This window comes from Periplaneta americana, chromosome 12 (assembly GCF_040183065.1).
Source record: "Periplaneta americana isolate PAMFEO1 chromosome 12, P.americana_PAMFEO1_priV1, whole genome shotgun sequence".
Classification (NCBI taxonomy): Eukaryota; Metazoa; Arthropoda; class Insecta; order Blattodea; family Blattidae; genus Periplaneta; species Periplaneta americana.
In genome coordinates, this window is record NC_091128.1 from 107,444,408 (window position 1) to 107,471,727 (window position 27,320).

The 27,320-nt window shown below is 36.5% G+C and overlaps 1 protein-coding gene across 2 annotated transcripts in view; it reads left to right on the forward strand.

Moving 5' to 3' along the window:
• Ctl2 (Choline transporter-like 2) overlaps nucleotides 1-27,320 on the forward strand; it is a 140,928-nt gene that overhangs the window by 67,459 nt on the left and 46,149 nt on the right. The window lies entirely within an intron of this gene.

Sequence of the window (27,320 nt, forward strand, 5' to 3'; positions counted from 1 at the left end):
TCCCTAGATGAACTACCTCCCACCTCCCTGTCTGGCAACTATGTTGCAAGCTGGTCGCATCGGTTAGTGGTTTGAAATTAGTGGTTTTTAAATTAAATTTACACGAAAAACCGTCCACGCTACTGAAATGCGCCAGAGGGATAAATAATTCTTTATTCGATTTTCTATTGATATGGACAAAAATCACGATTCTACTCGCAGTAGTTATAGAGTAACGTGTTAAACGTTTGGGAGCGGGGGGGGGGGGGAACACATTTTTTTTCTGAGAAAACTGTGAACTTTTCACCCGTAAGGTATTACACTTTTTTTTACATACAACATGTGCCCTTAAATCTAGCGAAAACACCTAGTCGATATCAGTAACAGTATGCGGAAGGCATGGGAAGCTACCTCATTTATCTTTCCCAAGAAAAACTGCAAACATGGCATGAATGGACAGACAGAATAAGAAATGAAGCTGTATTGGAAAGAGTGGGTGGAGAAAGAATGATGCTGAAAAGGAATTGGTTGGGTCACTGGCTGAGAGGAAACTGTCTACTGAAGGATACACTGGAAGGAATGGTGAACGAGAGAAGAGCTCGTTGCAGAAGAAGATATCAGATGATAGACGACATTAAGATATATGCTGAGACAAAGATAAAGGCAGAAAATAGGAAAGATTGGAGAAAGCTGGGTTTGCAGTGAAAGACCTGCCCTTGGACAGAACACTGAATGAATGGGTTTTAAGTGTCCACACTGTATAGGCCTACATATGAAATTAGCATGTAAGGTGAATTGGAGAGTGTTAGTGGAATGAACTGTATCAAGGTAAATCCTCATTATCAGAGCTTATCCACCACATAGGCTATAATTATATCCTTCCATTGAACATTATAAATCGATCCTGAGAATTAATCTTATTTATCATAATACATACTTTCAAGAAATGAAATATTTTGTCCCAGTCGTTCATATATTTCTGAGAATTATTTTAGTTAATTTTATAGGGTAATAAGTGACGAATTATAGACGCGCTTGTCATATGGTCAGTGCTGCACAAGACTTCGCTTAAAGAAACGCAAGACAAGAAAAATACACTCCCAGTTTCTTGGAAGGGAATGAATATTCTCTTCCTCGCAGGAAGTCGAATCCGGGACCGTTGGGTTTGTCGCTTCAGCTGCTACAAAGTCATAAATAAGTGCTTAATTAAACCTACTAATATTAGTAAAAGTGAAGCGTTTTTCTACAAGTGTGTGTTCAACAAATTCGTAAGTGGAAGAGAAGGCCTGATGGCCTTAACTTCGCCAGAATAAATAAATAAATAAATAATAATTATTATTAGACTATTATTATTATTATTATTATTATTATTAATATTATTTAGTTACGAATTTTACGAGTTTGTTGAAAATACTGCAGAATGTTTGTTAATCGGAGCGTACATATTGTGATGACCGCAATGATGCTAATTCCCATGCCATTGTCGTGATGTGTGCTCGTGTAGTAGCCTATGTATATGGTCCACGCCCCTATGTGAGAATGTGGAACTATGTACTTGCTTTTCGTAAATAACAGTACAGTTTTTGTTGCAAATGGGCGTTGTCGCACACTAGTTTATCTGAATTTTCCCAGTAGAATTGTGGAAACATGTATATATGTAATTTAAATACATTAAGTCTTGCTTAATTTTATTGTGCGTATTAGTTCGGTTGAGAGAAGTATACAGAAACATACTGTAAATGCTGCAGAATAGCTACGTAGCGCCTGGTGATATCTCTGAGCATATGAAAGTCTCTTAAATGTTTACTTTCTTATTGTACCAAGTGTAGAGCTGTACCGTACCAAGTTCTGTTATGGTGCAAAACATGTAGATATTTGTCTAGATTACGTTTTTTTTTATACAGAGATGTAAGTTTTCAAGTACGTAGCCTTACCTTCTGATTTCTGACTGTTTGTTCGTTTGTTTGCATGCTTGATTTTTTTACAGCCTTTTCTCATAAACCGTTGTACAGAGATTGGTACTATGCAATTTCTACAAGCTAATTTATCCTGGAGGCATATATCTGAAATATAATAATTTGACTGGAAAAATAGCTGCACATTACTTGAAAGATAACATGAAATGGCAACACTGTAAATCGGTTCCAATAATTTACTTACTATTTTCTTCTTTAGTCGTTTTGTCCCTCCCTTAAAACAAAGAATAGCACCAAACCAGTTGAAGCCAATGCTTGTTAAAATACTCTGTTCATAGATGTGTTTTCTAATAATTGCAGAAACATTGAAGTAGTTGCCCAAATGCAATATACTGAAATTCTCAAGTTCGTATCAGGTGGTTCGTACCTCTTTTTCACTTGACCTCTCAGGAGTAAAGGGAATTCTTGATCGGACGAGAGCAACGAGAGAGGTTGTCACCATCATCATCATCATCATCATCGTGGAATGGAATTTAACTGAGAGGGGCACGGATGGCCCAGCACTGCGACCTATTGAGCTCTATTGCGCTAACCCTCGATATGGAATGAGTTGCATGCCACAGATCCCCTACGCGCACCGCTCTAACCACATGACTCCCTTAACGACCGGTCCCTACAGCCGACAGAATCCATAAATCATTCCTGCTTCGGCAAATTCCCACAAGGCCTCCCTGTCGGTCCGAGGCAAAACTCCTCCCCCGAGTAGGTCCGCCTCGGGTGCCATTGCAGAAGCTATTCAACATCGCTGAACTACATTCCACGGAGACCGGTCGAGAGAGCCAGCAGCTTCGGGAGGCCGCCGGTAGAGTGATCTGATAAATCAGAAACGGGATGATGAGAAAGGATGATGGGGGAGAAAAGGAAGTGGCGAAGATGAGTGGGGTTTCAATCGCCTGATAAAGTTATCTGATATTCATCCATAGGAGTGAGGGAAAGGCCCCGAAAAAACCTCGCCCAGGCAACTCTTCCTAACCGGGAATCGAACCCGGGACCGCTGGGTTCGGAGTTAGATTCGCTAACCCCTCAGCCACAGCGGTGGACCATCATCATCATCATCATCATCAATAATCGTTTCAAACATTTGTTCCATTTGATTTGGATATGCTAATTACAATTCAGATATAGAATTTGGTCTGTCCATGCCTTCTTTGGATATCTCAATCTTGCCTTTTCAATTTTTGTGTACTGCGAGCTGTATTAACCAATTACCCTGCATTCTTGAAGTACTTACTGTATATGTTCATTGTAGTCTGTGCTACTGGCTTTTAGTATTTAATTATTCACCCTAAATTTATTTTCAGATGTCTCTGTTCCTGTTTTTATCTCGTACAGACAAACCTTTCTATCCGCATGTTGCGTGTTCGCACATTCCCGGGAAATACCTATATAAAGTGTTACCCATTATTTCTTGCCAGTCACGAACAGCTCCCAGCTATTTACGGCCTTGCGCTGCAAGAATGTAAACAAATAAACAAACACCTTTTCAATATCAGTCCAATTTTCTTTATTTCGTAATTTAAAGTGTTTTGTGTACTGTAAATGTTTTACATTTCATTCCATGTAGACTTCATAATAGTGTGTAGGTCTATATGTGTGAATAATCAAGTAGCGCCGATGTGAGTGAGTAACTGGCACCGTAGGCTACAATTTAGAGGTCTGCACGGCCCGATCTGAACCAGACTCGAACCTCGAGATTAGATTGTAATCATCACCCGAGCCCGACCCGAAACCCAAGATTAACTTAGAAAGACAAGGGAAAGTACAGAATCAAAACATTTGACACAGAAACGAAATGAGCTACTTACAATAAATGTCGTTACGAAATATGAATCGAACTAACGATAACTTACGGTACCAGCTACTGTTCTGGAAGGGTGCCTGGTGGACATCTAATCGTGCATGCATTAAAATCTTAGTATATTTTTTTAATCAGTACATAATTCGCGGTAAAGAAAATGATTTACGTTTCTTCAAGGCCCGAGCCGAATCCGTCAGACATAAGTGAATTTCAACCCGAGCCCATACAGAGCTCTACTGTACATCAAAATACTGCATATACCGTTTTATTTCATATAAAACAGCGTATACATTTATAAAATATACAGTATAGCATAAAAATACTTGGTTTTTTTTAAATAAAGGTTAGGCCTATACGAAATGTTGACTTTATAGTGATGTGTAAAAAGACGTTTATGGAGAATAAGACGCCACAAGCTACATTTATAAAATATACAGTACAATAGGCCTATAAAAATAATTGTTTTTTTTTTTTTAATAAAGGGTAGGCCTACACGAAATGTTGGCTTTATGGTGATGAATACAAAGAAGTTTATACATTTATAAAATATACAGTAAAATATAAAAATAATTGGATTTTAAAAATAAAGAATAGGCCTACACGAAATGTTGACTGTATGTGAATATGGTGCCACAGGATAAAACCTTTTCTTTTTCATAGGACCAATGCTTCCGTATTTGCACTTTCCGTATTCATGGAGTTTTCTAGGAACTAAACCCCCCTTCCTCGAATACGGGTAATTGACTAATTTGTAACCTCTTATTATACGATATAGAAATGGTTCTTAAGAGGAAATCTTGCAGGATGGTTGCGAATGTATGGGAGTGATCTTGACAGATTCATTGTTTAGTTGATTTCGGCGTGAAATGTGCATTGGCAAAATATGTACAGTAGTGGCAAAAAAAACCGGACCGACCATTGTAGCTGATTTCATAGCCTTGTTCACTCCAGAGCACGATAGACTGGCAACTAAGACTTTCGTGGTTCGAATCCTGCCTGGGAAGGAAGCTTTTTTTGTTCCTTATTCAAATTTATTCCCAATACTTTTCGATTGCTGGGTAAAATTCATGTTCTGGGAATAAGTTAATTAAGTAGTAAAATATCGCTGCAATCGAAAAGTATTTGGAGTAAATTTGAATAAGGAACAAAAAAGTTTCCTTCCCAGGCAGGATTCGAACCACGAAAGTCTTAGTTGCCAGTCTATCGTGCTCTGGAGTGAACAAGGCTCTGAAATCAGCTACAAGGGTTGGTCCGGTTTTTTTGCCACTACGTACCATTTGCCCGGCGTAGTTAATTTTCCCTCTCAGGTATATCATTTATGAATGTTCCTCTCAGGATTATAAAATACACGTGATAGTAAATCCGTCCTAGAACCAAGAGCAAAACATAGCAGCCACGTTCTCCTCGTTTAAGTTGGCGGAAACTCAATTGTGAAATGAACCTGCATATCCTCCTGTATGGTGTAAACCCCGGATGAGGAGTTCCGCGTCATTCCCAGACGACGCAACGCCAATTACTCCAGTAACATTGACTCGTGACAGGGGTGTCAAAGTTCTTGTCGTGCTTTGGTTGCTGCCATCTCAATGGCTCAGAATAGTAGAGATGCGTTCAATTTGAACCCAGCACGACTGATTCTTCAGTGCATTTTCTTTTCTTGTCTTGAGACTATTGACATTAATTTGGAATTGTTCATTGTTTATAATCAGTTCCTTCCACTTGAATATTTCTCTGCATTTTTTTATAGCCATGTACATGCATTTTAAAATAGTTCAAAGTTCAGATATGTAATCTTGACGTAATTAGGAATCTTGCTTTGCTTTTATGTTAAAGCGACTTGCTTTCTGCGTACAAGGAGAGAAGAAATATAAAAATAGTATTAGAAGTGATTCATAGTTATTTACGATGCAAGTGTTAAGAACGCCATTTATTTTACGAGTATGAATGTTAGTCAAACGAGGCCACAGACCAAATGTAGCAATCCTGCGAGCAAAATAAAACCTTTTTTTGTTGACATGGGCATCGTATACTAATTTTCAGACAGCTGCTCGTCCGTGCTGGTATAGAGACACTTCTCTCGACTTCTCTTTCACTGTAATAATGAACGTTATCACTACGCTTGTAATGTTGGACCGGATATAAATTAATATTTGAGGAGAAAATTCGCTCCGGCGACGGGGATCGACCCAGGGTCCTTGGTTCTACGTACCAAGCGCTCTGACCACTGAGCTACGCCGAATTCAATCCACAGCACCGGACCGAATAATTGTCAATATTACAGATATTATTCTGTAGGACAAATTAATAAATCTATAATATTCTCATAGCTGCAGTGCATAGGTATGTCTGTACAGATTACTGTGCACGTAACTGCGGAATCCTGGCCAAACAAGTCACTCAGCTGAGTGCGCTCCTAGTATAATGGCAGTTGACATTGGACATATACGTCAACATATATGCCTAACTTGGAGTCAGGCCACAAAGGGAAACATTGAAGGAGGAGGGTTCGGACCGGTGCTGTGGATTGAATTTGGCATAGCTCAGTGGTCAGAGCGCTTGGTACGTAGAACCAAGGACCCGAGTCCGATCCCCGGCGCCGGAGCAAATTTTTCTCCTCAAATATTAATTGTCAATATTATAGATATTATTTTGTAGGACAAATTAATAAATCTGTAATATTCCGATTATAAATGTTGACTGCAACATGGTACATAGGCCGGGGACGTGAGCTAGTACGAGGACATTGACTTGGTTCTGCGATCGATTACGGGAATAAACATAAACAAATCTGGGCAGTTATAAAAGTAAATATAAGCTACATAGCATAACAAAGATACTTTTACGTATCTTTCGTTATGTGCAGAAAAATTATCATGGAATTCACTCACATTCACTTACAAACGCTCACCAAATTCCGCTGCAAAAATATGCGCCTGAGGACCTTTATCCTTCGGCATTATTATTCAGCAGGTATACTGTTTACGCATGCTACAGTAGTGTCTGGCGAACGGAATATTCAGCAGGTGCACTGTTTACGCATGCTACAGTAGTGTCTGGCGAACGGAATATTCAGCAGGTGCACTGTTTACGCATGCTACAGTAGTGTCTGGCGAACGGAATATTCAGCAGGTGCACTGTTTACGCATGCTACAGTAGTGTCTGGCGAACGGAATATTCAGCAGGTGCACTGTTTACGCATGCTACAGTAGTGTCTGGCGAACGGAATATTCAGCAGGTGCACTGTTTACGCATGCTACAGTAGTGTCTTCCGAACGGAGTATTCAGCAGGTACACTGTTTACGCATGCTACAGTAGTGTCTGCCGAACGGAGTATTCAGCAGGTACACTGTTTACGCATGCTACAGTAGTGTCTGCCGAACGGAGTATTCAGCAGGTACACTGTTTACGCATGCTACAGTAGTATCTGGCGAACGGAATATTCAGCAGGTGCACTGTTTACACATGCTACAGTAGTGTCTGCCGAACGGAGTATTCAGCAGGTACACTGTTTACGCATACTACAGTAGTGTCTGCCGAACGGAGTATTCAGCAGGTACACTGTTTACGCATGCTACAGTAGTGTCTGCCGAACGGAGTATTCAGCAGGTATACTGTTTACGCATGCTACAGTAGTGTCTGGCGAACGGAATATTCAGCAGGTACACTGTTTACGCATGCTACAGTAGTGTCTGGCGAACGGAATATTCAGCAGGTGCACTGTTTACGCATGCTACAGTAGTGTCTGGCGAACGGAATATTCAGCAGGTGCAATGTTTACGCATGCTACAGTAGTGTCTGCCGAACGGAATATTCAGCAGGTGCACTGTTTACGCATGCTACAGTAGTGTCTGGCGAACGGAATATTCAGCAGGTGCACTGTTTACGCATGCTACAGTAGTGTCTGCCGAACGGAGTATTCAGCAGGTACACTGTTTACGCATGCTACAGTAGTGTCTGCCGAACGGAGTATTCAGCAGGTACACTGTTTACGCATGCTACAGTAGTGTCTGGCGAACGGAATATTCAGCAGGTACACTGTTTACGCATGCTACAGTAGTGTCTGGCGAACGGAATATTCAGCAGGTGCACTGTTTACGCATGCTACAGTAGTGTCTGGCGAACGGAATATTCAGCAGGTGCAATGTTTACGCATGCTACAGTAGTGTCTGCCGAACGGAATATTCAGCAGGTGCACTGTTTACGCATGCTACAGTAGTGTCTGGTGAACGGAATATTCAGCAGGTGCACTGTTTACGCATGCTACAGTAGTGTCTGCCGAACGGAGTATTCAGCAGGTACACTGTTTACGCATGCTACAGTAGTGTCTGCCGAACGGAGTATTCAGCAGGTACACTGTTTACGCATGCTACAGTAGTGTCTGCCGAACGGAGTATTCAGCAGGTACACTGTTTACGCATGCTACAGTAGTATCTGGCGAACGGAATATTCAGCAGTTGCACTGTTTACGCATGCTACAGTAGTGTCTGCCGAACGGAGTATTCGGAAGGTACACTGTTTACGCATGCTACAGTAGTGTCTGCCGAACGGAGTATTCAGCAGGTACACTGTTTACGCATGCTACAGTAGTGTCTGCCGAACGGAGTATTCAGCAGGTACACTGTTTACGCATGCTACAGTAGTTTCTGTCGAATGGAGTATTCAGCAGGTACACTGTTTACGCATGCTACAGTAGTGTCTGTAGAACGGAATATTCAGCAGGTGCACTGTTTATGCATGCTACAGTAGTGTCTGCCGAACGGAGTATTCAGCAGGTACACTGTTTACGCATGCTACAGTAGTGTCTGTCGAACGGAGTATTCAGCAGGTACACTGTTTACGCATGCTACAGTAGTGTCTGTCGAACGGAGTATTCAGCAGGTACATTGTTTACGCATGTTAGAGTACTGTGAACGGCTAGGAAACTTGAAACCACTGTAACGCACTCTATCGGTCCCCAACGTTGCAAGCCAAGTTATCACATTAAAAGGAGGTGGTGGTATAGCTCACGATATTTGGAGTCACGGTGGTATCGGTCTTCCAGGACGTTGTCTTCTTAAAATTGAAACGCTGGAACTATCATTGTGCTACACGCTTACTAACGGCACTTTCATGTTTGACTTCACTTATTCTTCAAGCCGTGGCAGTAGCTTCAGAAGGACTATAATTTCAAACTTTATCATCTCCATTTTACAGTATATTGTTTGTATTAACAATTGACGACTATCACATGCTATATTCGCAGTAATAACCATGGCGTCCTGTAAATTACATTGCCCAATTAAAGAAATTCATTAAAATCTTACAAAACACCGAATTTAAAAAACCGACATTACTTATCAGACGGCTTAATAATATAAAAATACTCCTATATATGTCAGAGGCACATGGAGGTAGAGCTCCATGCATTATTTGACCTCAGCCCTAGAATGAGGTGGTGTGGTCGGCACCACGCTCCGACCGCCTTTTATCCCCGGGAAAGACCCGGTACTAAATTTGGTAGGAGGCTGAGTGAACGTCGGGGCCGTTCTGGAAATTTGGTCACGAGAAGATCCCATCACCATATGGAATCGAACCCCGGATCTTCCAGTCCGTAGCCAGCTCCTCTGCAACTGAGCTACCCGGCCGCCACCTAAATAATGTAGCTACCATTGAATATGAAAATGAGTTCGCAAGAGTCGCAGTTCGACTCCAGACCCGTGAAGAACTGAGCTCACTTAAAGTTTCGAATCCGACTCTGAGACATGTCGCTACCGAAAGAGAACCAAGGCCCGGTCCGGTCCTGCGGCTGAGGAAGCTGTGCTTCGTGGACCAACCAACGTTCAACATTAAGCTCTCTGCTCTTCACATGTTCTAATAGGCTAAGTCCTCTTTCGGATTTACCCTTCTAAGATCATTTAAGGGGGATTAACTACCATATACCGTCGATGTTAAATTTGCTTATTTAATGACCCATTATGTCAGAAACTACCGAAGATATCGTACTCAAATTTTTATAGGATAAAGATACAAGGTTTCTAAGAAACTGACTTAGATTTATTAAGAAATACGAGTTGTAAATAAGCTACATACTTTTAATAATGTTGATTTTGTTTTGTAATTTCTTAACACCACTTAATGTACATCCATTTCATTATTGAATTGTTGTAAATATGTGTTTAAAATATTATATTTCGATTATTTATAGTTCCTGAGGAAATGGGGCATTTGTATAAAAATAAAATAAAATCAACATTGCAGTTTTTTTTTTAAATTCAGATCTTTTTTTTACAACTTGTATTTCTTGATAAATATGCATCAGTTTGCTTGAAAACCTTGTATCTTTATCCTATAAAAATCTCAGTATGATATCTTCACTGGTTCCTGAGAGAATCGGTCATTAAATAAGCACACTTAATATTGATGAATTGCGGTATAGGATAGTTAATTTCCCCTTAATTTGCTTAATGATATTATGTCCCCGACTGAGAGAAGTGTCCAATAGGCTTGGAGCACGCATAAATATTCCATCAGATCTGAAATGTTTTACAAGGATGAGAGATCGCGATACCTTCCAGATTTTCTTGCTCTTATTACTGGTATTATAGCTGTTCTGCTGCGCTAAACATTTTAATCGCAGTAATTTGTTTATCTTTATTGTCATAACATTGGTTCTGTAATGATAACTTTATCTACATACACAACTACTCAGTATTCTACACATGTTCATTTGACCTTTTGCTCTCACAGTGACCGATAGTGCCACTCCCGAAATATTTACCCTTCCTTCGGAATCACTTTCATAAAAACATAAATATTGTTAAAGAAACTTGTATAAACTTTTCACTATCGGCAACCTTAGTACAGATATATGAAAACTTTGATAATTTCTCATCCAGGACTTGAATTATAGTAGACGGAATGCTAATTTGTCATTTCTTGTATAAGCGGTACAGGGTTCAGAGCCATAGCAGGCCAAGCGCCATTTATTAGAAACGAAGAAAGCAAAGGTTAAAGTTAAGTAAATGCCATAATTTAATGAAGATTGACATATCATTTAATTTTAATGTGCATACTTTATATTACTTGTTATATGTTTCGTTAAATTATGGTAATCACTTAATTTTAACTCTTGTTTTCTCCGTTTTTAATAAATGGCGCTTGGCCCACTATGGCTCTGAACCCTTTATATGTTGGAAGCAAATCGAAAGTACCTACTTAGACAAGCGATGAAAGAGGTGCCAGGGATACTAATCTTGCTTTTACGTTGCTCATTTTAATTGATTGTGAAATGTTGTAATATTATATTTTATTATACAGTATGTTCATAAAAGTGCAAATCAGTACTATAATCACGTCTTAAAATGAAAAGCAGGCACGCAATATGAATACCAAAGACTTACTCATGACCTTTATCTGTACAATGTGTAAGTGTGTTCATTATCGTCTGCTAAGGAAATGTGACATCACTATTCATTGCTCGAGGTTACAACATGTGCCTACCTGCTATGATATTGTTTTGCAATCACAATAGATGCTTTGGCTTTACTACAAATTTAAAGATTGAAGTAGGATCATCATAGAAATACGCAATAAATTATTAAGTGGTTCAGTTTTAAGTAATGAAGTTTTTTTGTGTATGGCATTTAGGCCTGTGTACAGATAATACCTTTACTTACTAGTTAGTGCTCTCATTAAACCTAATGTAAGACTTCACTATTCAATATTTCTGTTACGTTCATCTGCTAAACGAAATGTAATATAGTGAACAACATTTAACCAGTTTTAAATGTGCCGCCAAAAATAGACTACGTGCAAAGGACCAGACACTTCCGGTTTATCCCTATTGTACTTGAATTTCGGTCCATCGGTTTCATTTAAAGTGTACTAGTTGTAAATCGATCTGTTACCTGACACTATCTCTCCAGAAGTAAATGGGTAGTTCTTTACACTAGAGACATAATCTAAACTTATAAGTCGTAGTCCTATGAGCCGATGACTGTAATTAAATAGGACCGGAAAGAGATACCTCGTTAGTTTTGTGGTAGTCAAAGTGACATCGATACATTTCCTCTTTGCACTTCAGTTTCCTCTACCATTCTCATTTGACCATTGCTTTATTACCACAAAATGGTATTGAGGCAGAATTTTTAGAGTACTTCAGTTTCCCCTACTATTCTCATTTCACAGTTTGTTTTATTATCACAAAGGGTTAAAATGAACTTATTACCATAATTCAATGGAAACATATAATCTTCATTAAACTGTGGTATTCACTTAACTTTAACCCTTGCTTTCTCCGTTTTTAATAAATGGCACTTGGCCCACTATGGCTCTGAACCCTTCAATTTCCTGTACCATTCTCATTCATTTCACCATTTCTTTAGTATATTTCACCATTGTCTTTATTGTTATTATCATCACCATTATGCTCGTAATAATCGGCTATATTCCACGTTACATTCCGTCATGCTTTAGGTAGTTCTATGCTTTTTTCTCCACATGGTTGATATTTCCAACCTTGTAGTATAAAGAGGATCTCTTTCATTATCTGCAAACGATTAAGTTGTTACTACATAATAATTCTTTTCATATGAAGACATTTTTATTCTGGCCTCATGTTTTCATTTATTACATAGTCTGTGTGCAACCTTTCACTCTTCTTAAATATTTCATTTCGGTTGCTTATATTTCTTCCAATAATTATTATTTATTGTCCACTTCTCATTGCATTGTACTTCTAATTATGTAACAGCTATTTTCTTATACAATATTATGTTTATTTAGCTTTATGTTCTTGTTATTATACTGCATAATTTTAACTTTCTTATTATGCCTAGCATGTATAAGTAGAACGTATTGGTCAAGAAAAACTATAGTAGTAATATCATTTACACTAATTATTATTACAGCATGAAAGATAAACTAAATTATTACGGAATGAGTAAAACGTATGAAGTATGTATCGTCCATTGCGACACTCCTTTTTAATGTGTTAGATTTATTGTATATATATATATATATATATATATATATATATATATATATATATATATATGATTTTGTTGTAAGCTACGCAGCATTTTTTTAATTTTACTTTGTTATTAACGACGCTGTATCAACTACGAGGATATTTAGCGTCATGGAATTAGTGATAGTGAGATGATATTTGGTGAGATGAGGCCGAGGATTCGCCATAGATTACCTGACATTTGCCTTATGGTTGGGGAAAACCTCGGAAAAACTCAACCAGGTAATCGGCCCAAACGGGAATCGAACCCGCGCCTGAACGCAACTCCGGATCGACAAGCAAGCGCCTTAGCCGACTGAGCTACGTCGGTGGCTGCAGCATTGTTATAAGTACTGTAGTTAAACGCCGAAAATGTATTTTGAAATTTGTCACCTAATGGAAGTTTTTCTTTAAACGCTCTAATTTTTATTGTTGTTATTGATATTTGAAAATTGTATTTGTTACTTATTTTCTTCGTTATTTAACACTAGAACACTATTGCTGCTGCTACTACTACTACTACTACTACTACTACTACTACTCCTACTACTACTACTACTACTACTACTACTACTACTACTACCACCACCATCACCATCACCATCACCATCACCACCACCAGTACTATACTACTATTACTTCATAAATAGGGTGACCAGATTTACCTCGATAAAAAAAGAGGACACAAATCTTCAAAAAGGAGGACATTATTCGAAAAAAGATGACAGAAAATATGTACTTAGATTTAGGCTTAGGCTTATATTATAGTATAAATTACGTCAATATCTATTTTATTACAAAATATTATTTTACAGTACAGATCTAGACTAATGTCATACCGGTACTTAAAAGTACGTTAATATTATGTATGTATGTATGTATGTATGTATGTATGTATGTATGTATGTATGTATGTATGTATGTATGTATGTATGTATGTATGTGTGTATGTGTGTATGTGTGTATGTATGTATGTATGTATGTATGTATGTGTCTTCAAGCAATATACCTTTTGGTGTACGTATATTATTGTACGTTAATACTGTATTACAAAATAATTATGAAAAAACTTAATAATAATGATTTTACAGTTAGCTACATATGGAAGTCAAGGAAATTACAATTATTAAAGCGGACAGAAAATATCTATTTAGATTAACATTCGCACTTCGATCTCTCGATTTACTAGCTACCTGTGAGCAACGACCATAACAAGGAGGAGCAGAAAGAGTTATGATCGTTGGTAAAGAGTATATTTCGTCGATGCTGCTGCCACATACAGGCAAATTACTTGAAAAGGGCACCAAATCAAATAATTTCAAAATATCAGGCATACTAGTTACGAAAAGGAGGACATTTCTTGATTTTTAAAAAATGCACCCCGACCCGGACAAAGACCTAAAAAGGAGGATATGTCCGGACAAAAGAGAACATCTGGTCACCCTATTAATAAAGCTTAATATCCTTTCAAAATCGTTGACTAAAAGCTGGGCTTTATCTCACGATCTGACGTTAGACGAACACACTAGGGCACGACTCTCGTTTCGTGAGACCTCACACTGATGTCGGATCAGCATCTTTGCTCTAGCCGGGAATTGAACCTACACCTGTGAATTCCGCACAGCTTTAAGTTTTCGTTTTGATCACTGCGTGTGTCCTGACGGTCAGTATTATATTACAGTATAGTTAAAGTACCTAAGTAGCTTAACTTTTCGTTATGTTGCAGTGAAGAGAACAGCAGCATTGACTCCATTGTGGTACTGCAGTGGTACTGTCCCGGAGATGGCAAATGTCCAGGACCTAGATCCTAGGCTATTCTGAGATAGGCAGGAAGTTCAGGGAGGAGAGATGTTATAGATCGCTGTGGGTTGACAGATGTAGATCATTCCATGTGCTATTAGGATGGAAGTTAATAAGTGAATCTTGATTTCAACTCACGACACAACTTCACATTCATTTCGGCAGAAGATAATATAAGCATATCAACATAGTTGTTTATTAAAATATATTCTAATAAGATTTTGATTAATTCCATCACCCCATTTCAAGATTCGTATTGATAATAAAACTAAACAAAAGTAAACAAACGAATCATCGTCATAATATCTTCAAGGTTTGGACCCTCTGTACGTTTTTCATTTTCATTATTGTGAGGATTATAATCCAATCGTAGGAATTAACACGTGTCAGTATAGGGGAATTGGAACCTCGTGGTCATAAATTATACATCTGGAAAAAGACTACCTTTAAGACAGCACACAGCAACAAAACAAGGAGAGCATTAGTATTCAATAGTATGGAGAATTTTTTTAAATAAAAATGGGAGGACAAAATAAATACATAAATGGGATATACATATAATAATAGAAATAGACGAGAGAATTCTGAATGTAAGAGCCGATAGAATATTACCGAAGTTCAAGTGTCCCTAATGGATTCGCGCTTGACCAGTCTATTACAGTGGATCACAGGGAAACTCTGTGCCAGTTTGAGAGATCGTGTAGTTATTTTTCGATGTATAATGCCGTTTTAAAGCGAACTTGATAATTGAAAAACCTCCAACTATGAAGTTCAAGTTGTGATTCGTTTGTTTAATGCGAAACATCTAATCGTCACAGAAATATATCACCAGTTATGGGAGATATACGGGTATAATGTTCCTTCAAGATCCTCCTCCAAATAGTTATTTCCGGCCAAAAATCTTGTGGCTACAGTTCTTCTTTTTTAACTAGAAATTATATATTCCTAGTTAATATATCGTGAACGATTTAATATTGAGACTTACTGTGAAACTCTATCAAAATTGCAGAGGGAAATCAGAAACATAAGACGTGGTTTGTTAAAACTTCTGTGGGCCTATAATGCAAGCTCTTACGTCGCACAACGTATTCCTGAGCTACTTCGACGTTTCACGTGGGATTTTTTTTTTTCGAATATCCAACGTACAGCCCCGATCTGGATTCCTCAAACACTTTCTAAGAGCAAAGTCACTACATTTTGAGAATGGTAAGGATCTGACATCAGTGGTGAAGAATTGACTGAACTGATGAGTGATGACAAGGTTACTTTAGAAGTATTCAAAAGCTCGTATCGCCCCACGACGAATGTTCGAATTATCATGGCGCATTATATACTATAGAAACAAAGATATTGGTTGTTGATACTGGTTTTAAGTAAGGCTTAAATAATATAATAAACCATTTGTTTTGTTTTGCTGAATGTTTGATCTTCCCTTGCTTTCTGAATATTGCTCACGTATATTGCTGGATTTGTTCATGTACAGTAATATAATAACGTACCGGTACTTTATTCCATTTTTATTAATTATATATACATTAGTGTGCTAACTGCAATGTTTAAACCCTGGAGTTCGAATACTTACGCCGATAATATTTTGATTGATATATTTTCATAGTTACTACCAATACTAACAAAAATTATTTTACAGTGTTTTGAGCATTCACGATTGCTTTCTTCGTTATCATTTCCTTCTCAATAAATTATTTGAGTTAGACTTTCCCGTGAAGAAATTTTAAATAAAACGAGAATATAGCCTACGAAATAAACCGAGTAAAATTATTTAAAATATGCTATTTTGATTAAAGCACATTCTGCAGAATAGTTTAGAGTTTAGATTCGAGTACGTAATATAACAAAGCAGAATACACAGCAATAAATTATTGATGGACTTGTTATAGTCATTGCAGTCGGCATCAGTGCAGAAAGGAGAGAATAATATATTCATTTCTTGAGGAATATAAAATAATTTGCTATGTAAAGCACTGTATGTAAACGTACTGAAAAATTAGAAAAGATTAGCGCATACTTTTCTGCCAGTAATGCAGCCTTGTATGTAACATTTAATTTAATAGTCAACGATTTCATAAACTACATGTCTACACTTTTCCCGAGTTAGCCGACATGGAAATGTGTTATGGGGAGGCTCGCGGAAACGGAAGAAGAGCTCTCCACATGTGCCAACAACAGTTCCAAAACAGAAATCACCCTCACCACACAATGTTTGCTCGACTTTATCAGCGCCTTCGAGACGATGGATCTCTTCGTCCCCGACGCATTGGTGGAAGACGGCGTAGACATTCATTCTCAATTGATGATTACACTGAACTGAAAGGAAAAAGTATTGAACATTAAACGTAAACAAACAACAACAACAACAACAACAACAACAACCCTTCTCGTCTCTGACAAACATCTCAACAAACAAACAAACAAACAAACAGGGGTGCACACATTCGCATACATTGACGTACGCCTGCGCAAAAACATTTTCAATGGTAACTTCGAAACGACGCGTCAAAAGACATAGGTTGTTTAACAAAAAGGGTTCCTTATTGTTAGATCTACCACCCCTCAGAATTTGTCGCAGAGGTTTTGAATCACCCTGTATATTCGCAGTTACCCTCATTTTTATTTTTTTTTAACCTATAAATTCCTAGATAGATGATTTAATATCACTCCAAAAATCCTAAAACATGGATTGAAAAAACCTAATTTATGTTTTTTAAAACCTAAAAATCCGGGGCTTGGTAATAACTTTCTTTGCTAAAGATACTCCATATTCACAACATTGATATTTAATTGAAGGAAATACGTAAAATTCACAAGTAGTTAAGTCGGGGAGCTGTGCAGAATGTTTGGTGTTTCGGCTACCGTTTTCCCTAGCTTTGGTTGTTCAAGTGCTGACATAACACTGGCCACTATCACTGTAAGCCATGTTGTTTACACAGCCACGCCCTTAGACATCGTTCGTTGTGGAATGAGTGACACTACTTCTTCCGTATAGACCTACGTGGAGTCCTTCAAGGAAACAAGGTTTAAAAAGCTTCATGGCCACCGATCCACGAAATGTTTGCCCCTATTATTGATTTATTGATAAAAACAGTCGTGGTATCGTAGATACATAGACAAAGTAAAAAACTATAGGCTACTACATCAACACTAGTTACCATAAATTCATTTATATCATAAAAAGGGTTTTTGATTAGCCAGTCACGAATAACACATTTAAATCTATTAAAATTAACAATATATGCACCATAAGTAAGTTTATTAAACATAGGCAGTATAATTGATGTAAACCATTGTTTAGACTTTGCTAATCTAACCTTAGGGGTCACAAGGTGGTAATTATGTCTTGTAAAATAATGATGAATCTTACAATATGGATAATAACTTTAAATTTGATTTAATTTTAATCAAACAATGAAAAATATATAAATTAACAACAGTTAAAACGTTTTCAGAAATAAATGTCTGCAGTGAGCATTAAAATCAGAATCAGTCAAAATTCGTAGTGCCTTTGTTTTTAAAAAAGGAAGAATTTGAACAATTTTATGACAATTTCCCCACAAATGAATACCATAAGTAATTATACTATTAAAAAAGCAAAATATGAGGTTTTAAGAAATTTCTTAGGTACAAGGTATCTAAGTCTTCTTAATAAATAAATTACTCTTGACAATCTGATACACAGGTTGTTAATATGACCTTCCATGGTTAACTTAGAATCAAGAACAATACCTAAGAGAACCAAGAACAATCCTGTTGAAACGAAAATAAAATACTCTTGAGTCTTGTTGTCATTAAGGCAAAGACCATTAGCCAAAATCCAAGAAGCAACTTTATCAAAAGATTGAGTGATTGTTACTTTCAGTTCACATTCCTATCAATAGCCTGAAGTGTGGTGTCATCTGCAAATAAAACAGATTCAATATCAATATTAAATGGCAAATCATTGATCATAATTCATAACAAGAAATAACTAAGGTCCCAAAACAGAACCTTGGTGAACACCATACTGAACGGAAAAAGATTCAAGCACCTCCCATTAAAATATACAGCTTGTTTGCGATCACATGAATAAGTTCTAAACAAATTCAATTCAATATCTGAAACTCCATAATACTGTAGTTTAATTTCCTAATCAAGATATCATGCGAAACACAGTCGAATGCTTTATTAAGGTCACAAAGATCTGCAAAAGTATTATTAGATTTATAAAAACCAGATGATATAGAAAAAATCAGATTCTCAAGAGCATCTACAGTATAGTAGAATTTACTGTTCTGAACCATATTGATGATTGTTGTTGTTGTTGTTGCTGTTGCTGTTTAGTCAACTATCCGAAGACAGGTCTGAACCTCACAAGTGATATCAAGAAGGCACCATTTATGAGGCAACTAGGCCAGAAGATAATGGTGTAGGGTGGCCAGCTCCTTTCTCCTCCTCCATTGCATACAACACCGATTAGCTACATCTTACACTAATCAGACTTCAGTTGCATACAATTATTGTTCTTCTTCTGACGCGTACCGTCAAGTGAGATGTACAGATGTACTGTCTGACAATAGATGTACATATCAAACCAGAACCTCAATGAGAGGATTACTGATTGTTAGTAAATAAATTATTAGTTTCGAAATAATCGTACAGTTGAATTTGCATTACAGTTTCAATAATTTTAGCAAAAATAGGTACAATAAAAATGGGGCGCTAATTCGCGGCCTGAGATGGGTCACTTTTCTTCAAGATAGGAATAACTTTAGATGATTTCAACTATTGCGTTCATAAGGCATTGATTGATACGAAACGTTAAAGGATCAATAATAAGACAAATAACATCCTATATTATGTCAGAACTTATATCATAAATGTCTCTACATTTAGCATTTTTTAATTTATTAACTATAAGTAACACTTCGTCCCGTGAAACAAGTTTCCGTTTAAAGTGGTTACCAGACATGTTAATATTCACCAAAAAAGATAAGGACTTGTAACCGAGTTAACAAAATATGAATTAAAATCCTCATATTCAAGATTAATATTATTACTTCTACCACAGAAGATCTATTACCATATTATAATTTTCCATACCGCTTTACACTTATTAGTAGAATTGTATATACAAGAAGCATTAAATCGTAATTTAGCTTGTTTAAGTACACATTTATATTTTTTCATTGCATTGGTATATAAACATCTAGCTTCATTAGGATTAACGTCGTAATATATTGCCCACTGCATGTAACTAAATAAATGAAATACATGACCTTTAAAAGCTTTCAGTCATCAATGTACTAATTTCATTTGCTATTTATGCCATATGATTGACTCTGATTGACATATTTCACAAGCTTAAAGGGGAAACATGAATTGAAACAATCTAGATACACTATCATAAATTTATATAAAAACACTCAAAATCATTATCATAAAAAATATCAGACCATTGAATACCACTCAAATGTTCTTTAAAATTAATTCACTAAAACAACGAAGTTTCATAAAAATGGAAGATATTATTATGTATATTTTTATTAATAATTTTAATATCCTAAGTGTAATCAATCAGGTTTTTAAGCCCTCTCAAGTCCAGCGACACAATAGGCTCAGGATATATAAAACTCTTGCTCGACCAATTCTCACATATGGAAGTGTAGCCTGGGCCATCAAAAAGGCTGACGAAAGAAGATTTACAACAGCCAAAATGCGATTTATGGGAAGAACTGCTGGTTACGCCCTCCTTGACCACAAAAGAAATGAGGACATTCTTAAAGAATTAAAAGTAGATTCGATTACCCAGTACATAGAATAATATAGACTGAACTGGAAAGAACATGTTGCCAGGAGCCCTCCAACCGCTTGCCAAAACTGATCTTACGCTATGCTCCAAGAGGCCGAAGAAACTTGGGAAGACCTAAAAAGCGCTGCATAGAGACCGTAACAGATCCCTAAAACGCCCGTAGAACCAGGAGATATTGCACGTCAAGCATGCTCTGCTAAGGTCAATAACTTTCCATATAAAATAGGAAAAACGATCTTAAAGAATATGCGCTGCGGGTTGCTTACGCCAGGGGTTACCTAGTACGAGTTACATTTGGACATCTATAATAGCCTATAATACGTGAAACGGTTATGATGATGATGATGATTGTTATTATTATTATTATTATTATTATTATTATTATTATTATTATTATTATTATTATTTTAATATCACTGCAAAGAGCATTGTGATCTGACAAAGACACCTTAACAACTATACTAATTAAATCTCTAGTTATAACATTATCAATCAACAAATCTAAACATTAATTAATTGTAAAGATATAGCAGAATTATGTCGTACATAAATATTAATATAATCACATATTACGATAGAAATTTTTAATGACAAAAGAAATAAAATTAATTTATCAAGCTGTGTAAAAAACATATTAATATCACCTAAAAGAGAACAATATATAGAAACTAAGATGGCGTCAAAACTTTTTTAAAATAACAGCAAAGGCCCCAAAGTAAATTTCAATACAAAATTTATCAATATTTAATAATTGAAATCGATATCCTTCTTTTTAAAAAATTGTAACATCACCATGAGAATGAACAGTCCTAGAATAAACACTGGCACAAATAAAACCATTAATATTAATATCACTGTTACTGTAAGTGAGCCAATGTTCCGTTACACATAAAGCTAAAAAATTATGTTCGTTTAAAATAACTTCTAGTTCATTAATGTTATTAAAAATTAACTGTACGTTCTGAGAATAAATACTAAAAGTTTCACAAGAATTGCTCGCAATGGAATCACTTGTTACTTTTCTACACTCGACCTTTGTCTTATTTGAAAAAAAATAACGTAAGCACGTATTCTAAGGCCACAATTCCGGATTCATTACCGAATCCACATTTTCATTAAACCTATGTACGTCAGCCTTAAATGAAGCGTATTGATCTGGATGTCTAGATTGCAATTTCTCACAACTTCAGGATAATTAGGTTTTAAAAATTCAACAATTTGTTGTGCTGTTGTTCCAGGAATTAATCTATAAACATGCAATGAAGTAAATCTGGGTACCCCTTTTATGGTTGTCTTTGAATTATTCGTATAATTCTTTCCTTTTCCATTCACAGTTGCACGCCGTACGCATAGCTCAGGAATGTCAAAATGCCTGCACTGCTTGGTCTCAAGAACCCGCACAACATTTCCTTAAGAGCTGTGATTGTACTTTGTCTTGCTGATAAGTGAACCTTGTTGGATTTGTATTGCGTGTAGTAAGAGCACGTAATTCAGACGTTTTGATATCCCTGGCATAGCCTATCAATGTGTGTTGTGTATAGTATGTAAAATTTGAAATATATAATTCTATGTAAGAGGAGGAAAAAGTTTGCGTATCGGAATAGATGGTAATTCTACATTTAACTTCTGTCTGTAGGTAGTATTGAGAGACAATTGTAGGCCTACATATTAAGATAATAATACAGTAAAATGCGGAGTACGGATAGGGATGACTGTAGTACTGGAGGAATCTGTTCCACAGCAAATTTGTTATCCCAAAGTTCGCGGAAATGTACTTAAATTAAATCCGTGGCGCGACAGCCCTTGGCCAATCCTACCGGCAATCACGGCCACATGTCTCAGCAGAAATAAAATACCGTATCATCCAATCAGAATGGAGGTAACGTATTGCCAATATAATGGTTCCTACTCCCAGTCGTTATAGCTGGCTTATGCAACCGGATTTTCGTGCTCACTGTAACTCCCCAAATTCATCACGATGCTAGGTGGACCGGTCCTATACACTGGTCAAGATTTCATGAGAAAATGTCTTCTTCCATGAAGATTCGAACCAGTGCTTATTACGTAACGCTAGTCGACGACTTAACACATTAAGATCAGGAATTTGTTGGGGAATATATCTTATTATTTTTTGCTGCCAAGGTGGTCTAATAGCTACTGTACTACCAAAACTTCTGTGGCTTTGACCTAGAAAATCTAGCGCTAGTGCAGTACCTACCAGCTGGGGCGTGAAAGAGTCAAGAGTCAAGCTACTTGCAACTGGAGTACGATTCTCATGATTGCGTCAGTTACTGTGTTGCCACATCTGATAAAATCATCATTAAGGATGGTGAAAACTATGTTATGTCGACCACTAATCGAGAGTAGTGACAACACTGGAGACACCTGAGAGAAATTCAGCAAGTTGATAAGGACGAGTTGGGACTTAGCTGCTGGGTGAAAGGTCAGCCAGTTGATGTCGGTCCACAGTATACTGTGGTCAGTCGATCTGCAGTAGTGGTTCGCATATTTTCCGCGTCGTCAGAAGTTTTGGCGGATCAGTAGAGTACTGGACTTACAATCCTATGGATCCGGGTTTGATTCCCCGATTTATAACTTGTGTTGGGCAAGTCCAAGATCCAGATAGCACGGGTCTTGTCCACCGCTGTGGAGTAACGGTTAGCATGCCTGATCGTGAAACGAGCGAGCCCGGGTTCAAATCCTGGTTGGGACGAGTTACCTGGTTGAAGTTTTTCCGGGGTTTTCCCACAACCCATAAAGAGCAAATGTTGGATAACTTTCGGCGCTGGATGGACTCATTTCGCTGGTATCACCTTCTTCTCATTGAGACACTAGATAATCTTAGCAGTTGATAAAGCGTTGTGAAATAACCAGTTAAAAACACTGATTTTCTCTGAAAGCTTCAGTTCCCTATGGCATCCCAACAAATCATCATCATCATCATCATCATCATCATCATCATCATCATCATCTCTTTGCGGGTGTAGCATAGATCAACCTCGGCCTCCTATGGCACACCCGGGCAGCGACTCTTGTCAGTAAAGTGGCCTATACAACTGACTTCATATTCTTATGTTTTTTTATTTTTCGTAGATAGTCATATAGAATATAGATGTAGGCGTTAACGCAAGTACAATAGAAAGATACAACGTAACAATATAATATTAATATATGAATAAATACAGAATATATATAGCAATTTGTTTATCTATTGAAATAATTAAAAACACTAGTCTATTACTAAAATATATCATTTATACAAGTCATAAGACACTCGTCAACACCATGAAAGATCTTACTTTTTAACTATTCTTCCACAATAATAATACTTACTTACAAATGGCTTTTAAGGAACCCGAAGGTTCATTGCCGCCCTCACATAAGCCCGCCATCGGTCCCTATCCTGTGCAAGATTAATCCAGTCTCTATCATCATACCCCACCCACAATAATAATAATAATAATAATAATAATAATAATAATAATAATAATAATAATCTATGGTGCTACAGCCCTTTAAGGGTTCACACTGACTGCTGGCCTCATGTCCACATGCCGAAGCAAAAGTGCACGATTACCCAACCAGAATGGAGGTATCGTGTGGTTAACACGATGATCTCTCCAGTCTATCTTAAATCTTTTAAAATTAACACTAGTTGAATTTATATATATATATATATATATATATATATATATATATATATATATATCTGTGTGTGCGTGTGTGTGCGTGCGTGCGTGTGTCGAACATTGAAGTAGGCCTACCCGTCATTAGTTTCAAAAATATATTTAGTAAAGTGGGAGTGGGAATAAAATTGGTTATGATAAAATTATTGAAAATGATTCTCAATAAATTGTAGTATGGTTTATTTAACGATCCATATACATCAGCGTCAGGCAACTGGGATATTATTTTACTTTAATATACGTAATGTTCAGTGTTTTATAATTCACTAAAATAAATTATTGTATTGTTTTATTTACATAGCCACTAGAGTATAAGATACTGAGAGGTCCTACTATTAAAATAAACTAGTATCTCCCCTTTACAATGTTGCAATGTACCGATACGTACTTTGTTGCAGAAATAAGGCACAGTAAAATATATAACTAGGAAGAAGATCCATTTTGGCCTTAAATTTGGTATTCATGATGTTATAACCTATATTAATACGTTACTGTTACAGAATACCGTTTCAGGAAATCTCTTTGTTCTTTTCTAGGTTGTAGTTAAACAGAAAACTTCAATGCACAAACTGGAGCATAGCCAATATTTTGACCGAGATGGAATACAGCATTTCTAACCTTGACCTTCGACAAATGCGATAATGTTTACATCTTGTAAATATGCCTTAGTACGAATGTTTTTTAAACTCATTTCAGATTCTCTTAGCAGTATAGTCTGTATGAAAATTCATTGTTTCTGTTCCCCACGTATAAAGATTATTTAGCCCTATTCTGTCACAAGTGTTGTCAGAATGTGTTAAATTCTTTTCTGTTCTACGAGTTTTCATTGTTCTACATGTAATAAAAATTGTACTCATTCATTGTTCTGTAAGTGTAAGTTAAAATCGAAGTTTTAATTTGACTTATATAGAAATAAATGTATTTATAACATATAAATATAATATTACAAATGATTAGGGACAGCTACTTAAAGTAAATTTGCGCAGAATTAATTTCATACGTCTATATGAAGAATACAGTTAATTATTAATGAAATCAAACTTAATTGTGAAATGATAGAGAATGTCTTGTATGCAATCCAGAAAACTAAAATTCATTACTTATTTTATTTGGGTGCACATTCAATAAATTTCATTAGGTAGGTATGTTTTTTTAATAATGGTTCAAGAGAATAAACTATAAACGGTAATTTCATAATAAGCAATACTACAATGGAACTTAATTGTTGCGAAATATAAAAATTAAAAAAAAAAAAAAAAAGTAGTTTGAGCCGCTTTCGAATTCGTCATTTGGTTTCAAATGAAGATGTATTAGCCTAATTTTTTACTAAAATTATTACATTTTATAATAATAATAATAATAATAATAATAATAATAATAATAATAATAATAATAATAATAATAATAATAATGGCTTTATTTAACCTGACAGAGTTAAGGCCTTACACATGTGCTTTTATGTGTTTCATTTCTGAATAAACTGACTCATCGATACAGGAAATGAAAGAAATTCGCCCAAGAGTTTGAAGAAATCGTTATATACAGATTGAAACAGATTGCATGTGTAAAATCAACTTTTCGGCGTTATTCATTCATAATATTCATTCAAAGGCAGGTATTTACTGCAAACCCAGCATTCTCCAATCTTTCCTATTTTCTGCCTTCCTCTTTGTATCCGTATATGATCCATATTAATGTCATCTATATCTGATGTTTTCTTTTGCCTCAAACTCTCTTTCCGTTCATCATTCCTTCCAATGCATCCCTCAGTAGGCAGTTGTTTCTCAGCCAATGACCGAATCAATTCATTTTCTCTTCCTGATCAGTTTCAGCATCATTCTTTCTTCATCCACTCTTTCCAACACATCTTCATTTCTTATTCTATCTGTCCATTTCACACGTTCCATTCTTCTTCATATCCACATTTCAAATGCTTCTATTCGCTTCTCTTCCTTCTCGTAATGTCCAGGTTTCTGCCCCATACAATGCCATACTCCACACAAAGCACTTCACTAGTCTCTTCCTTAGGTCTTTTTCCAGAGGTCTGCAGAAGATGCTCCTTTTTCTATTAAAAGCTACCTTGGCCATGGAATGCTAAAATTGCTTTTCTAAAAAGTCTCTCTCTCTCCTTTTTTTCAGCATCATATACTTTCTCCGGTGAGAAAGTAAAAACTGATACACAGAGTGGTGTAAGATGATTTAGCGACACCAGATTTTTGTTGGGCAGCCTAGATTACAACCTTTCACTGTATGTTATCCCTTGATCATTTTTCGGTGGTAGTCGGAGACATCCTCTTTGCTAGATTCTCTATTAGATGTAGAGTCAATCTCTCGATTGCGTAACTGTTATGTAATTTCTTGACCCTGTCTTTGTGTCATCCACGATTTGGAAATATAGTCCTAGATATGTGTCAACCCACAGCTGAACGAAAAACTTGAAATGTAATTAGAACATTTTATAAAATCGTTAAATTTATACAGGAAATGTTTCAGCCTTCATTACTACGGAAGGATTTTTTCTAACGACTTTTGTTTCTTAATATGACCTACTGTTCGCTTTCTTTGCTTAGTGGATAGCATACAAGCTTCACATTGAAGTGGTCTGGCTCGATTCCCAGCGTAGGCAAAGGAAGAGATTTATTTTCTGTTCACAGAACTGAGTATTCGTTCCTTGTCATGTGCTTTTCTCTGTTGCCTCAGCATCATCTCTATTCAGGTCCAAAAGTATTCCCTCATTCACTTGTAAGTCAGTATCAAAAAAGGAAGTAAAACAAAAAAAGAAAGAAAATTATAACGTATTTTACTTCTTCTTGTAAATATTCGATGCTAGATACATACATTCATACACATACATACATAGTTCCAAATGGCAGGTCTTTCACTGCAATGTTATCCTATAATTTCAATATATAGAAAATTATAACATAAAGGAAAGCTATTTTTAGTGTACGAAATATGTAAGTTGAAAATGCGGTAATAATATGTAATGGGGCCCTCGAACAGTTGTAACTAATTTTAATTACGTATTTATGATAGATTAAGATTTTTACACATATTTGGACTTCAAGAAGGACACACAATGTGAATCCTGTCATGTGGGACTAACATGACGCTGGGCATTTGAGACAGCACAGGAAATTACACTGAAAACGGAAAAAATGTCTATGTGGAATTCGAAACCACGTCCGTAACTTTTACGTAATTGGATAGGCAAAAAAGGTGTTGTGGCAGGTTTTCTCCTCGGTACGCCCATCTTCTGCAAACATACCTCCATTTCTCCATTCACCATCATCAA